Source organism: Dryobates pubescens, chromosome 13 (genome assembly GCF_014839835.1).
Source record: "Dryobates pubescens isolate bDryPub1 chromosome 13, bDryPub1.pri, whole genome shotgun sequence".
NCBI lineage: Eukaryota > Metazoa > Chordata > Aves > Piciformes > Picidae > Dryobates > Dryobates pubescens.
Window position 1 is genome coordinate 14740819 of NC_071624.1, and position 13526 is coordinate 14754344.

General features: G+C 40.9%; 1 long non-coding RNA gene across 1 annotated transcript; it reads left to right on the forward strand.

Annotated features, from left to right (window-relative positions):
* Positions 1 to 594: 594 nt before the first annotated feature.
* Positions 595 to 6159, forward strand: LOC128897681 (uncharacterized). The gene is made up of 5 exons (XR_008462520.1): positions 595 to 633; positions 2004 to 2102; positions 3210 to 3410; positions 4465 to 4588; positions 5887 to 6159. It is a non-coding gene; the product is annotated as an uncharacterized LOC128897681 (long non-coding RNA).
* Positions 6160 to 13526: the final 7367 nt, after the last annotated feature.

The following is a 13526-nucleotide window of genomic DNA, read 5'->3' on the forward strand; positions in this document are numbered from 1 at the left end:
ACTCCAATGGCCAATCACTCTTTCTGTGAAGAACTTCTTCCTAACATCCAGCCTAAACCTCCCCTGGTGCAGCTTGAGACTGCGTCCTCTTGTTCTGGTGCTGGTTGCCTGGGAGAGGAGACCAAGCCCCACCTGGCTACAACTCCCCTTCAGGTAGTTGTAGAGAGCAATAAGGTCTCATCTAAGCCTGCTCTTCTCCAGGATAAGCAACCCCAGCTCCCTCAGCCTTTCCTCACAGGGCTTGTGCTCCAAACCCCTCCCCAGCTTTGTTGCCCTTCTCTGGACACATTCATCCATACATACATATATATGGACATACATACATATATATGGACACTCACATACATACATATATACACACATATATGCATGTGTGTACATATGTATGTAAATATAGTTACCTTATCTGAGTGGTTCCATTTTCAAACTGATTTTTGCAGGTATTATTCTGTGCAAGGGAAAAAAAAAAAGAAGAAAGGTCAAAGCCTTTTCATTTGTCTCTTTTTTTTTTTTACTGAAGCTCCATATAGTCATCCATGAGAGCATGTAGCTCTTTAATAATGCTTCTCATTTTTCATCTTTCAGTTCACACGCAGCACCCCAGATCTCGGAGCTGAACTGTGATCCACAGAGGTAGGCTGCATTGCAGAGTCCTGACACAGGAAACATTCAAGGCAGAGCCATTTTGGGGTTGCCTGTTTGCTGATTTGGGCTCCAATTCCTACCAGAGCTGTTAAGCAGCATCAGAATGTTGGAGCTGAATATTCATGTCTGCTTATACAGCAGTCTCAAACAGCTGGAGGTCTATATTGGGTGACATCAGTGGATAATAAAATTATTTTTGTGGTGCAGAATAGATCTAAGGCAAAAAGCAGCTATTATATCTGAAATCTGGGGAGAAGTCTGGGGGTGGTGGTTTTGTCTCATGGACTCCTGTGAAGTGCCTCTGGACTGAGGAGTTATGTGCTCTGCCTGTGGCTTTAGTGTGCAGCTATGGTTCTTCTGGTGTATTATGCAAAGTTTCTGGCAGAGGCTGCTTGTTAGTATAGCCCTGTTTATGTTGGAATCTTTCTCGCTGGAATAAGCAGAGTCTGAGACTCACTCCCTCTCCCTGGTCTCTGGAAATCCTTAATTTTTTGGCATGCAGATCTGCTTGCCAATATTTAGTTAGCCCTCAGCAATTTTTGTGATTGAGCTATAAAACCTGGAAATATGAGCTTATAATGAAAATGCCAGCACCACATTAAAAATAGCCAGAGTAGTGGGCACTGTTCTAATGATGCTCTTCTTTTGGTTTTAATCCCTTCTCCAAACAAGATCTGCTTCCTGCAGCACTGGAGTTAAGAGATATTCTCAGCACCTGATACTCTAAGTGCATCATGTGTGGGTGTGCAGGCTCCAAAATGTGGCACCTCAACACAGAGCTGAATCTTGAGCTGTGCTGCACCATTCAAAGAGGGAGGTAGAGACAATAAACAAAGGGATGTGATACAGTTATCACAGGATTAAATGCTTGCTTTCTGTAATTGATCTTAGGAAATTCCAACAATTTGACTTGACTTCTTGTTTTCACCCATATATCCACCCAAGAAAAGGAAGGCCAGGGTTCTGTTTTCTCTGAAAGGAGAAAGAGCTCTTCCTTTTCCTTGTGCCAGCAACCCTGGGTTTTTTCTACAGTCTTCTGTAGCCCTGTTTGCTCCTTGAGGTAATCTGAGTATGTCTCAGCTTCCATCTGTTGGAGAACCTTTTCAAACACAGACAACATACTATAGTCTCCCACAACTTGTAATGCTTCCAATCAGCTAAAATGTTTGGACTTACAACAGTGGCATCTAGCTGAAGCTTAACAAGCTGGGAGAGCATGAAGGACAAAGCAGCTGCTAGTAACGGTGCCTTTGAGGAAAGGCACTTTGGAAATGCCAGCTTCATCATTTATTCTGCCTCTCCCTTTGCACTTCCCATTTCTCTCTTCCTTTAATTTACATATCCCTTCCTTCTTTCAGGGGCTTATCTGACTGAATGCTGGAGTGGAGGATTAGGAAACCAGCACCAGAACAAGAGGACACAGTCTCAAGCTGTGCCAGGGGAAGTTTAGGCTTGAGGTAAGGAGAAAGTTCTTCACAGAGAGAGTTGTTAGCTGTTGGAATGGGCTGCCCAGGGAGGTGGTGGAGTCACCATCACTGGAGGTGTTCAAGAAGGGACTGGATGTGGCACTTGGTGCCATGGTTTAGTAGTCACGAGGTGTTGGGTGACAGGTTGGACTTGATGATCTTTGAGGTCTCTTCCAACCTTATTGATTCTATGATTCTGTGATTGGAATATCTGTTATAATAGAGTGTCACAACTCCAGCCACAGAAGTGAGATTTCGTTGCACTAACCATTGATTCTGAAGGTGCAGTGAATCACTACATCCATCAAGGTAATCCTCTACAATTAGTCATTCTTGACTGAAATGTTTTTTTATGATAGCTGCTAATGAATTACTTTCTGAAGGTCATTCTAGTGACACAGTGCTGGGGGCTATGAAAGCAAAGGCAAAGTTTACCATAATGAACCTGGAAAAGTGGAGTCAGGGGAAATGAAATACCCCTGGATTAAGCTGGATGGCAAGTGGTAGTAACAGTAAAATGAAGGAACTGAAAGGAGAGCTGAAAACTTCAGGCAAAAAGGCAGGCAAGCTGTATGCCGAGGAAGGGGAAGGAATTAGACATTTCTTCAGCAAAACTTTCTGAAACTTTCAAAGCATGGCAGGAGTGGAAGGATCTGTTTGCACGCTGTGCTGCTGCTTAGAGCCTTGCCTCTGCAGTTTCTCCCAGCATTAGAGCTGTAATTTACATACCAGTTTACATTACTATGGCAACCATGCAGGCTGGCCATTTCTTTACTCGCAAAATAAAAGAGCGGAAAATCCCAGAACATTTCTCTGTGTCATATGTAGCCCTATGACCCATCTGTGAATTAGTTCATGATGGTTAGAAGCAAGAGTTTCTTTCATTGACCTTTGCCACATGTCTGTTCTGCTTCTCTTTCTTTTCACCTGATATATGTCCTTCAGAGGCAGGATCTCATTAATCATTGTCTTTCCTTGATTTTTTCCTACTGATTTTCAGAAGTTACGTGTAACATGGAAGCAACACATTGATGAATGAGCTCTTGAAATTCCATGTTTCATCTCTGTGGTAAAATTGTATTTCTGTTAGTATTGCAGTTTCTTCAGTTTGGATAATTGCACCTTTCTTGACTGTCAGTTATACAGTGAAAGAAGTGGGAAGAATTACTGCAACTGAATCATTGGGGAAATGACATTACCTCTCTCCTCCTCCTCCTCAATTATACCATCTTTATGACACAACATAGACAAGAGGATGCTCTCCTACTCAGGAGCGACAAGCAAGTTGATTGGCATAAGGTGAGTGTTCACGGCTTCAGTACCTGAATGCTGAGCACGCTAGCTAGAGCAAGCCCCAGTCCCTGTGTGGGATGGTCTTGCAAGCAGTTTCAAAATAAATAAGAAAATATTGAATATATCCTTTGAACATATATCAACAAGAAGGAGTTTGGGACCTCACCAGTATGTTTCCTTTTGCTCAGGATCTTGACTCTTGAACATGTCCAGAGAAGGGCAACAAGGCTGGTGAGAGGCCTTGAGCACAAGCCCTATGAGGAGAGGCTGAGGGAGCTAGGATTGTTTAGCCACGGAGAAGAGGAGGCTATTGCTTTCTACAGCTACCTGAAGGGAGGCTGTAGCCAGGAGAGGGTTGGTCTCTTCTCCCAGGCACCCAGCACCAGAACAAGAGGACACAGTCTCAAGCTGCACCAGGGGAAGTTTAGACTCAAGGTGAGGAGAAAGTTCTTCACTGAGAGAGTTGTTAGCTGTTGGAATGTGCTGCCCAGGGAGATAGTGGAGTTGCCGTCCCTGGAGGTGTTCAAGAGGGTATTGGACGTGGCACTTGGTGCCATGGTCTAGTAGGCATGAGGTCTGTGGTGACAGGTTGGACTTGATGATCTTTGAAGTCTTTTCCAACCTTGTTGATTCTATGATTCTATGATCATGTTTCCGCTGTCCATGCTCACAGCAGTAACTGGTGAAGCAGAAATGACTTTTTTTTGTGTGTGTGTGTTGCTGTTGATATTATAATTTAAGACCAGTGTTCCATGTCCTCCCTTTTAAAAGATGGACCCTTCTCCACAAATTACATATTTACATTTACACAGCTACTGAATCTTTTACATGCAATTTGTGTGAAAGTGATGTCTCACTGACTGGTAGCCTGTCAGCTCCTATTGTATGCAATTAAAAAAAGGACAACGTAAGCAAGTAAAAAGCACTCTGTGTTTCGAGATCTAATCTTTGTAAGAAAAGATGTGAGCAGTAATGCATTGTGGTACAGCAGTGCATAAGCAGTTTTGTGGTTGTTTTATTTATTTTTAACTTTTTCTTTTCTTGTTCTTGCCCTGATTAGTGGCTTCAGCGTTAAGTGAGGTAACAGCTTAAAGAACCAACTCATTATGTGGAATGACTGTCTGCTGTGATACTTAAAATCATCTTGCAACACTCTGGAGCTCAATGCATAAAATATTAGCTTGGTAAGTAACTCTCTCGCTGGATAGAACCTTTTTCTTTCAAACTTAACCTACAGATATGAGAAAACTGTCCTTGCATACAGTGTCTGATCCAGTGCCAGTGCCTAAGGATGTCCTTGGAAAGATTCCCATCTTTAAACACTGGGTCAGGGTCCATGGTGGAGTAGCTGAAGTGCTGAGGCTTGGATTTGCAGTGATAAAATATGGCAATTACTCTTTGAAAGTAGGGAAAAGGCTACAAAAAATATAGGTTGACAGTGAAATAGTGACAAAAAGAAAAGAAGAAAAGAAAAGGGGAAAGGAAGGGAAGGGAAGGGAAGGGAAGGGAAGGGAAGGGAAGGGAAGGGAAGGGAAGGGAAGGGAATGGAAGGGAAGGGAAGGGAAGGGAAGGGAAGGGAAGGGAAGGGAAGGGAAGGGAAGGGAAGGGAAGGGAAGGGAAGGGAAGGGAAGGGAAGGGAAGGGAAGGGAAGGGAAGGGAAGGGAAGGGAAGGGAAGGGAAGGGAAGGGAAGGGAAGGGAAGGGAAGGGAAAGGAAGGGATTTTACAGTGAAAAAATCTGGGAATCATGAAGATTAAAATAATTGGTGTTCTTTCCAGTTTATTCACACTTGTAACAACATACAAGCAAGGGAAAACCAAAGCATTTTCCTCCTCTCAAGTGGATAAATACTATACCTATTTCAGAGATGTGAAGGATAGGACAGAGAAGTGCATCACACAGTGAAGCTGAGCGTGACTTTGTTCAATAACCAAGGTATAAATGTTGATATGTCCTGCACAATCTGCCCAAGCTGGCATAATTAGATGGCTTCAAAGAGCAGATACCTTTTGCCCAGAATTACAGAATATGGTGGGACCTAGCAAAACTGCAGGGAAGGAGACAATCCCTGAAGACTGCTGTAGTAGATTTTCAGGAGTTTTTGGTCTCATGATTACCAACCTGAAGATAACACCTCTAATTTACACCAGTAGAAGAGTAAGCAAAACTAGGAGCAGAGTTATAGGTCATAAACCCAAGATTGTGTGCCTTTTGCTCATATATATGCACAACATTTTGCGTGTTCAGCTTTTGATCCATGTTTTCTTGTATTTCTCTAACTCTATTCCAACTGAGCAACAATATGCTCTTAAAGCTAACATTGGAATTTATGAGGCCTTGGTGCCCAGTGTCATGCTTTGAAGAATAATGTATGCGTAAGCAAATTAACCAAACCAGTAACCTCTCTGGACATGCAAGAACCCTGATATTGTACATTGTGTTGTAGCAATGCTAGAAGCCAACAGGACTGGTTTCTCTCTCAGGGCTACAGTGAATTTGATGGCATTGCACAGACTTGGACATATATTAAACAGAGCCACATCTACTTGAGCTGCGTAAGAACCACTGGGGGAAGCAAAATCAATGTTTTCCAAATGGAAGAGAAAGAAGACATGAGGAAAAGAAATGGTATTTTCAAGCCTCTTTGAAAGGTAACACAAACAATGTGCAGAGTAAAAAAGCAATCTCTGAAGAAAAAGCACTTACCAATGTCTTCACTCTATATTTGCCTTGCTTTGGAAGGATAAGGCATGGTAGGTCCTTAGTATTACTTTACAAGAGGTGGGGAGGGATATATGTCTGAATAAGTAGGCTTTGAAATTGATGTTTTGAATTGGAAGCTGCACAATGCATTTGTACATCTTGCCAGTAACAGAAGACATTCAGTGTTTTTGAGGGGCACTGAGATGACACTGAGAGTGCATGATTCAGTGGCATAATGAAACAGAGATCAATGTTAAAATGAATGTAACACCACTGTAGAGTACACACAGATCAATACTCTTGTAAGCCATAGAGTATAATCCTGCTATATAGGTCTCGTTAGATAGTACAGTCAATTCTATGAAGACACATTTTTCTGCATTTCTTGAAAGTACCTCTAACTTATCTGTCCTAAAGACTGCATTAAAATGTCCTCCTTTTTTTTTTTTTCTTGTTCTTTTTTTCCAATGTAAAGGCTTGAATCTTTGTCTTCCCATCCATGTATGCTAAGGAAAATATGAAGTACTTAATAGTAAACTCCCAGTCCTCAAAAATGTGGCATAAGAAGATGGGCAGTCAGCAACGATCTATGTTTCATTAAACCTTTAAAATATTGTTTGATCCTTGTCTCCTCATACTGCCTCCTTTTCTTAAAGGAAAATATTTTAAGCACAGTTACTGAATATACAGTCTCAAGGGAAAGGGGGAGGTCAGTCCTGCAGACCTCTTATATTGTGCAAAGAACTGGCTTATGGTTATTTTCCACCTCCTGATTTTTAATGCTTGAAAACATTAAAAAGTAGACCACAGAATTTCTTTCTTTCTTGATGCATGGTTAGGCTTAGAAATAGAACATGGTTAGTAGTGTAGGCTGCTGTGCTCTCTCTCACACATATATATGTGCCTGTGTTTATATGCACGTATATTCCTTCAAGATTTCAGGCTGTCCACATTTCCTCTCATGCTACTGTAAATTTAATGCCTCTGAGAATCCTCATGTTTTCAGTTTTATAGTTGGATGATTTCTAAGAAGTAACAGATGAGCATTATTCATCAATGTGGGTGCTGTCAGCTAGGGATCACTAAGTGTGTTTGTTCCTGTTGTCCTACATGTGTTTGATGCTCAGTGTCACTGAACCTTCAGTTTTTGTGTCCTAAGTTTGCCAGCCCATGATAGGACTGCCCAGAACTTATGTTGCTGGCCAGTTTGATACTGTGAAGCAATTTTTCTTAGAAAGGAGTTCACTGAGTAGTGAATGGGTCTGTGGGCAGAGCAACATCTGACTGTGATTTGGTTTGAAAGACCAAACACCTATTGCACTGTAGCTACACATACCAGTGCTTGTGACTGTTGTTTCTCTAAGTGATCTCACATTTCACTGCTTCAAATGGTTTAGTCCTCTCCCAGTTATTGTCTGCCCTTAGTGTTGCTGTACTTGCTGCAGGTCAAAGCCAGAGAGATGTTCCAGATCTGCCATATTTTTTAGAGCAACCTTGGCTACCAAAACACTCATATAGGATCAAACTGTAATGCAGCTTTCATCTTTTGATCCTGCAAGGGTACAGGAGGCAACAGAAGCATGTTCTGTCATGTGTGTCACCAAAACCTGATACCTTATCACACATGGAGAAATGCTCCATTGTGTTCCTTCCACATTTCTGTTCTGGCTTGTTTTAAAGCCAAGTTTTCTTGAGAGGCATATACTCTTCTCAACCCTTTTGAATGAACAGGTGCTTGATTTCACTTTGTCTACAGGCATGATTGACACTCTAGAAAAGGTAATGTATCTCAGCTTCTAATTTTCATCTGCCTTCTCCTTTGCACTAACACAGGCATTTGTTCTACTGCTTTATTGTTAGTGCTCAGAAGGTTTTACTCATTTCATCGTTTAGATGACTTTGTTTTGGATTTCTCTGCAATAGGAATTATGAATATTTTTCAAGAGTGGAGAACAGCAAAGGCAAATAAAAATAAGATAATAAATATTTAATGTCAGTGTTGCTTCAGGGAAAAGTTTTTAGGCATAATGTAATAACAATGACTGGAGATACCATTAGCAATGTGAGTTGATTCCAGATCCCCTGAGATAGTCCAATAATTAAGCTTGTGTTTTCCAGTCCCTTTTGGTCTTAATAGCTATTACAATCATGATGTGCAACCTGCCATAGACTCTGGTTTCTAAATGCCTTTGTGAATCCAAGACCAAGTCTGTGTTCCCTTGTGAGGGAACTAGGTTGCTAAGAAAAAAAAAAGTATTCTTGTTAATCCCTCACGACGCGATTCTCACTTTTGTTCCGAACCTCTCTTTTCCTTCTTGGTGTCTACAGCTAGCAACTTTTTGTAGCTTTTTCTGAGCTACGCTTAATCTTTACTCTTTCTGACAGTGTGGCAGCTCTAAAGTGCCACTGAACTTGCTCACATTTATCATCCTCTTATTCAGTGTTTCTGACTGACCCCATCCACTGCAGTCTTGGCTGTGTGGCTGCTAAGCTAGAACCAAACTAAATTGTCACCACAGCAAAGGCCACTCTTAAGTAGTTGGTCTTCAAGATGCAGCTCTGGCTTCAGAAAGCTCAGTCTTATCAGAAAACCTCCAGCTCTAGTTCATTACAGAATATTAGAAACATTTCTTCTGCTTCCATAGGAAACAGAAGCAGAAACTTGTTAAAAGGCTTGTTCCCTGTCGTATTAATTGGCAGTGCTGGCAGTAGACACACAGCTGCGAGTAAAGGAACTGCCGTTCTCTATTGCAGAGAAGCATGGCAAAAGCAATACACAAACAAACAAGGCACAAGCTTTTGACTAATCTGTCACTCCTAGCTGAACTTGTCTGAAATTTGTTGCCAGTTAGACAGCATTTTCTCTCTGTTTACTGATTTGATTGAAAGGATCATTTATCAAGGCTCAACACCACATTGAATGCTGCACTCTGGACCGCAGGGTAATGAGTTGTAGACACATCTCATTCGCTTTCCCCACGTGACTGTGAGATTGCAGGGCAAGGTGAGCATCTGCAGGCTTCGATGTAACACAGAGGCAGCTCTGCTGGGGAAGGAATTGCTCATGCTGGCTTCAGAATCAGCCCACTACTTGCCCCTCCCAGCAGGAAGTGACAGATACTGTTTATCAGAAGATTTCAGGTAGCTGCACAAAGATAAAAAGGGAACATCGATGAGAGAGAGAGGAAGGACCATGGAAATGGTAAGAATATAAAAAGGATTAAAAATATCAGAAAGTTGAAATGGCAGCTTATTGTTGTCACTGCTGCTACCCCTGCTGACACTTCAGAGTGTGGCTTAATGCTGTCTGACATTGTCTTGGCTGCCTACCATAGCACAGTCCCATCACAATACAGTGGAAGCTAATGCTGTACATTTGTTCTGGTTATGGTTAAGTTTTTCTCAAGCAGCCCTGGAATTTGTTTCAATCACAACAATACCCATCATCTCACCTTAATTTACGGAGTCATAACCAGCAGTATTTCTTTTCAGTGTAAAAAGTGCATTGAAACAACTGCCACTATTTATCAACTGTAATGCAGTTCTTTATGAAGGTCTTACGTGAGCAAAGAGTGAAAATGCAATGATAGTCTCACAATAAATACCCTAAATCCTTTATTGCCTATTTATGCTGTAATCTCTCTACAGTTGTGCAACAGATGACTGTTTAGAAAAAGCTCCAGAATGCAGTTATATGGTTTATTTACCAGGAGATGGCAATGGTGATCTACTGCAGTATTAACCTCTCTACAAGGCCCATATAATTCTTCCACAAGGCCACAAACTTCAGTATGAATGAATTCAAAGTATTCCAATACTGGGTTTGCCTTCCTTATTTCTAACTTGTTTCAGCTGCTGCTATTCATTGTAAAGAAAGTCTTTATTTTCCCTCATTTTTGATTGAAATTGCTGTCACTACATTTTTTAAAGGTGTCTAAATACAATCATACTGGTATTCTGGAAAACATTACTTAAAAACAGAGCAGCCAATGCCATTGAATAAGATGTGCCACATGTCAGAAAAATCAAACAATTGATGAAAGTAAAAGCTTTAAAAAATGTGTTGAGTTTTACAATATCAAAATTGAACTTGAGAAGTTAATGAAAAATAAATTATAGGTTATTAACAATCATATTAGAATTTCCTAATAGCTACCTAAGTATTATCTTAAAGTAGATAGATGCCAAACATTTTACAGAACCTGAAATTAACTGTGGTCTACGATGTTGTTGGAGTTGTTTTATTACCCTAACCTATAATAAGGCATAGATGATTCTTGTATGACTTAATACAACATTGATGTTCACGTGTGTCATACAGAAGATCACTGCCATGAGCACTGGAAGTAAAAGTCTGGCTTCTCAGGTGACTGTTTTACATTCCTTCATATCCTTCTCCACCTGACTGCCAGTTCGTTACTTTTCTGCCCAGGAAGCTTGTACAAGTTGACAGGTTGGTTTGTGCATGTACAGCAGCTTTTTGGCAGTTTGCTAACAGAGGAATCTGCTGGTGAGTCTTGTATTTCTCCAGTAGAGCAATGTCACTCTCCTCTACCCAGCTTTATACCCCTATCTGTAAAGGAGTGAGAGAGAGACAATGATGGCTGGCTAAACCTGCTCTGATCCATGTAGGACAGGTGCCATTTTTTACCAGGGAACTAATCTCATGGTCGGCATTTGTTTTGGACTTCTGAGACTGTCCATGTCTTACAACTGTCAGTACATGGCTCTCAGGTAGGAGGGTTATCCACTCTCAAGTTAAGTAAATGCTTTAACTGCACTCACTCTTTGCAACCTTAAATGCCAGAACTTTGTTTTATTCATGTGAAGGTTTCAATTTTCTAATCTTTTAATTTGATTTAGTTTTCCAAAGCCCTTCTTCACCATAGTGTTTACCTCTCTACCACCAGAATATCTTTCTTTTCCTTCCTCTGCTCTACATTAAATGGTATTCAGTCAAGCCCCATCTGCACAAGGAATAAAAAGCAGATTTAGGGCACAGTATTTCCCTTACCACTCTCTCCACACCTTTATATCAGACAACTGCTGTGCTGGGATCTGCCTGCTCAGCACCCATGATGTACTTTCTAGAACAGCTGTCTCCATCTAATCAGTAACAGGAGATAACCTATGTGCACAACAGCAGTTGCACATCACACATCTGCAATATCTTTACGCTCAGAGATCCCACAAGGTACAAAGGAAAGACAGAAGTAAGAAAGACCTTTGTCAGTCTATTTTTTTCCGATAAAGAAATCGATCCATGGAGCAAAATGAACTGACTGAGTGAAAGCCATGGAAGGAATAAGGGATAGGGTTTAGAGCCCCTTGGCTGCATAAGCCTTGCTGTATCAGCCAAACAAACTGGCGTTTTCTCTTTCCCTTTCATATTTTTTCACCTCTTTACATTCCTCTAGAAAACAGCAGAAAGTGCAATCAATACATTCAGTGCCATCATCTTCCCTGGGCAGCAGAGCAGCCACATGTTTCACCTTATGGTGAGGTTCTCCAGCAGCTTCAACATCTAACAGGGTTGTGAATCACTCCTGTGGCATTCGTGTCTCTTCAAAGGACAATTTTTCAGAAAGGGCAAAATGATGTTCAGACTGACAGGTGCTCACACAAAATGTCTTGTCTTCTCTGCTGGATCTCTTGCTGTGAGTGCCACATTCATGTCAGCTGTGTGGAGGAAGGAATTATGAGTTTCCCTATCACTTATTTAGCACCCGCTCCCATCTCCCTTGTTTTGCCAACTTAGATCATGCTTCTGCTCCAGTACGACGTGGATATGAATGTTAGCTTGAAATGAATTAGCTTAGCTGTCTCTTTACTTTGCTAAAATCTGTCCTGTAAACATATGAGACTGCAGACTCTTGAGAGTGGGTCTATTTACAGCCTTGTTTTTACAGTGTTTAGTACAACAGGGCCAAAGCAGCGAGGTTCTGGATGTCACCGTGGCACAGATAATTTTCGCAGTGACCCAGAGGGAGAGGCAAGGGCAGACTTAGAGGTTAGCAGTTCATAATGGGTAAAGAGAAGTTTAAATTTCTGAATTATAAAGTTGTAAAAAAGATTCAAAGGGAAGTAAGGGCATCCTCAGCCCACTCTTTGATAGTACAATACATAAACCCCAGATTTTGTAGGAGTATAATAAAAGATTGTATAGAGTATAATAAAACCCAGACACAAGTCTGAAAAATTCATTAGTTTCTGCCATGACTAAAATAAGCACTGTCTATGAAAACTACTTTGCAATGGTAATGAAAAGCTAGTGGAAAAGCAAGTGTTAGCACCAGTGCTGCGACATGAAATAATTTCTGTATGCTCAGATCAGTCATTGTGAACAATGTTGTTGATTATAAACCACATCAAATTCCCAGTCCCCCAAAACATGTATTTTATTTTGCAGTTTTTCTAGTAATTATGAAATCAACAGAATGCTACCAAGTTTTACCACAATTAAGCTAAATATACACTTAATTGATGTAACGTACTCAGTAATTGTAATCTCTCTGTAACAGTAACTTCCTTCCTAGGAACGGCTGATGACGTTTCTCAAGCATTTTCCAGGAGTGGCATCTAATGGTAATGAGGATGCTCAGCTCTCACATAATGTTATCATTTTAAAGGTAATTGAATGCAATTTAAAATCAAAATGTGACCTGCAGAACTTCTTTTATTGTGAGCTACTAAGAGGAGTCTCCTCGATTTGAATGGTTTTATGGCCCCTTCAGTGTGTGTGGGTTTGATGGAAGAGATGATGGCGCAGACTTACAGCAGTGTGAGCAGTTCTCTGAAAGCAGGTCTATATCTAGTCTCTTGTGAGATAGTGTTCACCTCTAAAGCTATTACCATGTCATTGTGATGAAGACCTTTGGGCTCAAGGAAATCAAAATGCTTGTCTTAGGTCCTCAGTGATAGAATGACTGGATGGTATTTTGCTTCAAGCAATAGTCACTTGATCAGAGCAGAGGGTATGGCCAGCATGTTGTGTCTGTGATATGGGCCTGGGAGGCAGGAGTTTTATCCCAGAACTTATCTCAAATTTTTGTCTCATATATATATGTATATATATACATATCTCAAGAGACAGCTCAATATTCTCCACCAAACTGGGACTGTCTCTGGCAGCTGTGTCTTGCTGCAGATCAGTCACTGCCATTCTGGCCGCCAGAACTGAGCATAGACTCCAAATTTATGTTTACTGAAACAAAAACCCTAACCCAGTTTGTAGGAAAAGGCAAGACAACCTCATATGCACATGCACCATTAACTTAGAATTTATTTATACATAATTGTTCAGAAAAAAATACAAAAGCAGCAGGTAGGAACCTGAAATCTTATTATTTCATATTAGGTAGCTACTGACACAAGTGGAGACTCAAGAATAGAAGGTGGCCACTAATGGAGTAAAAGAATT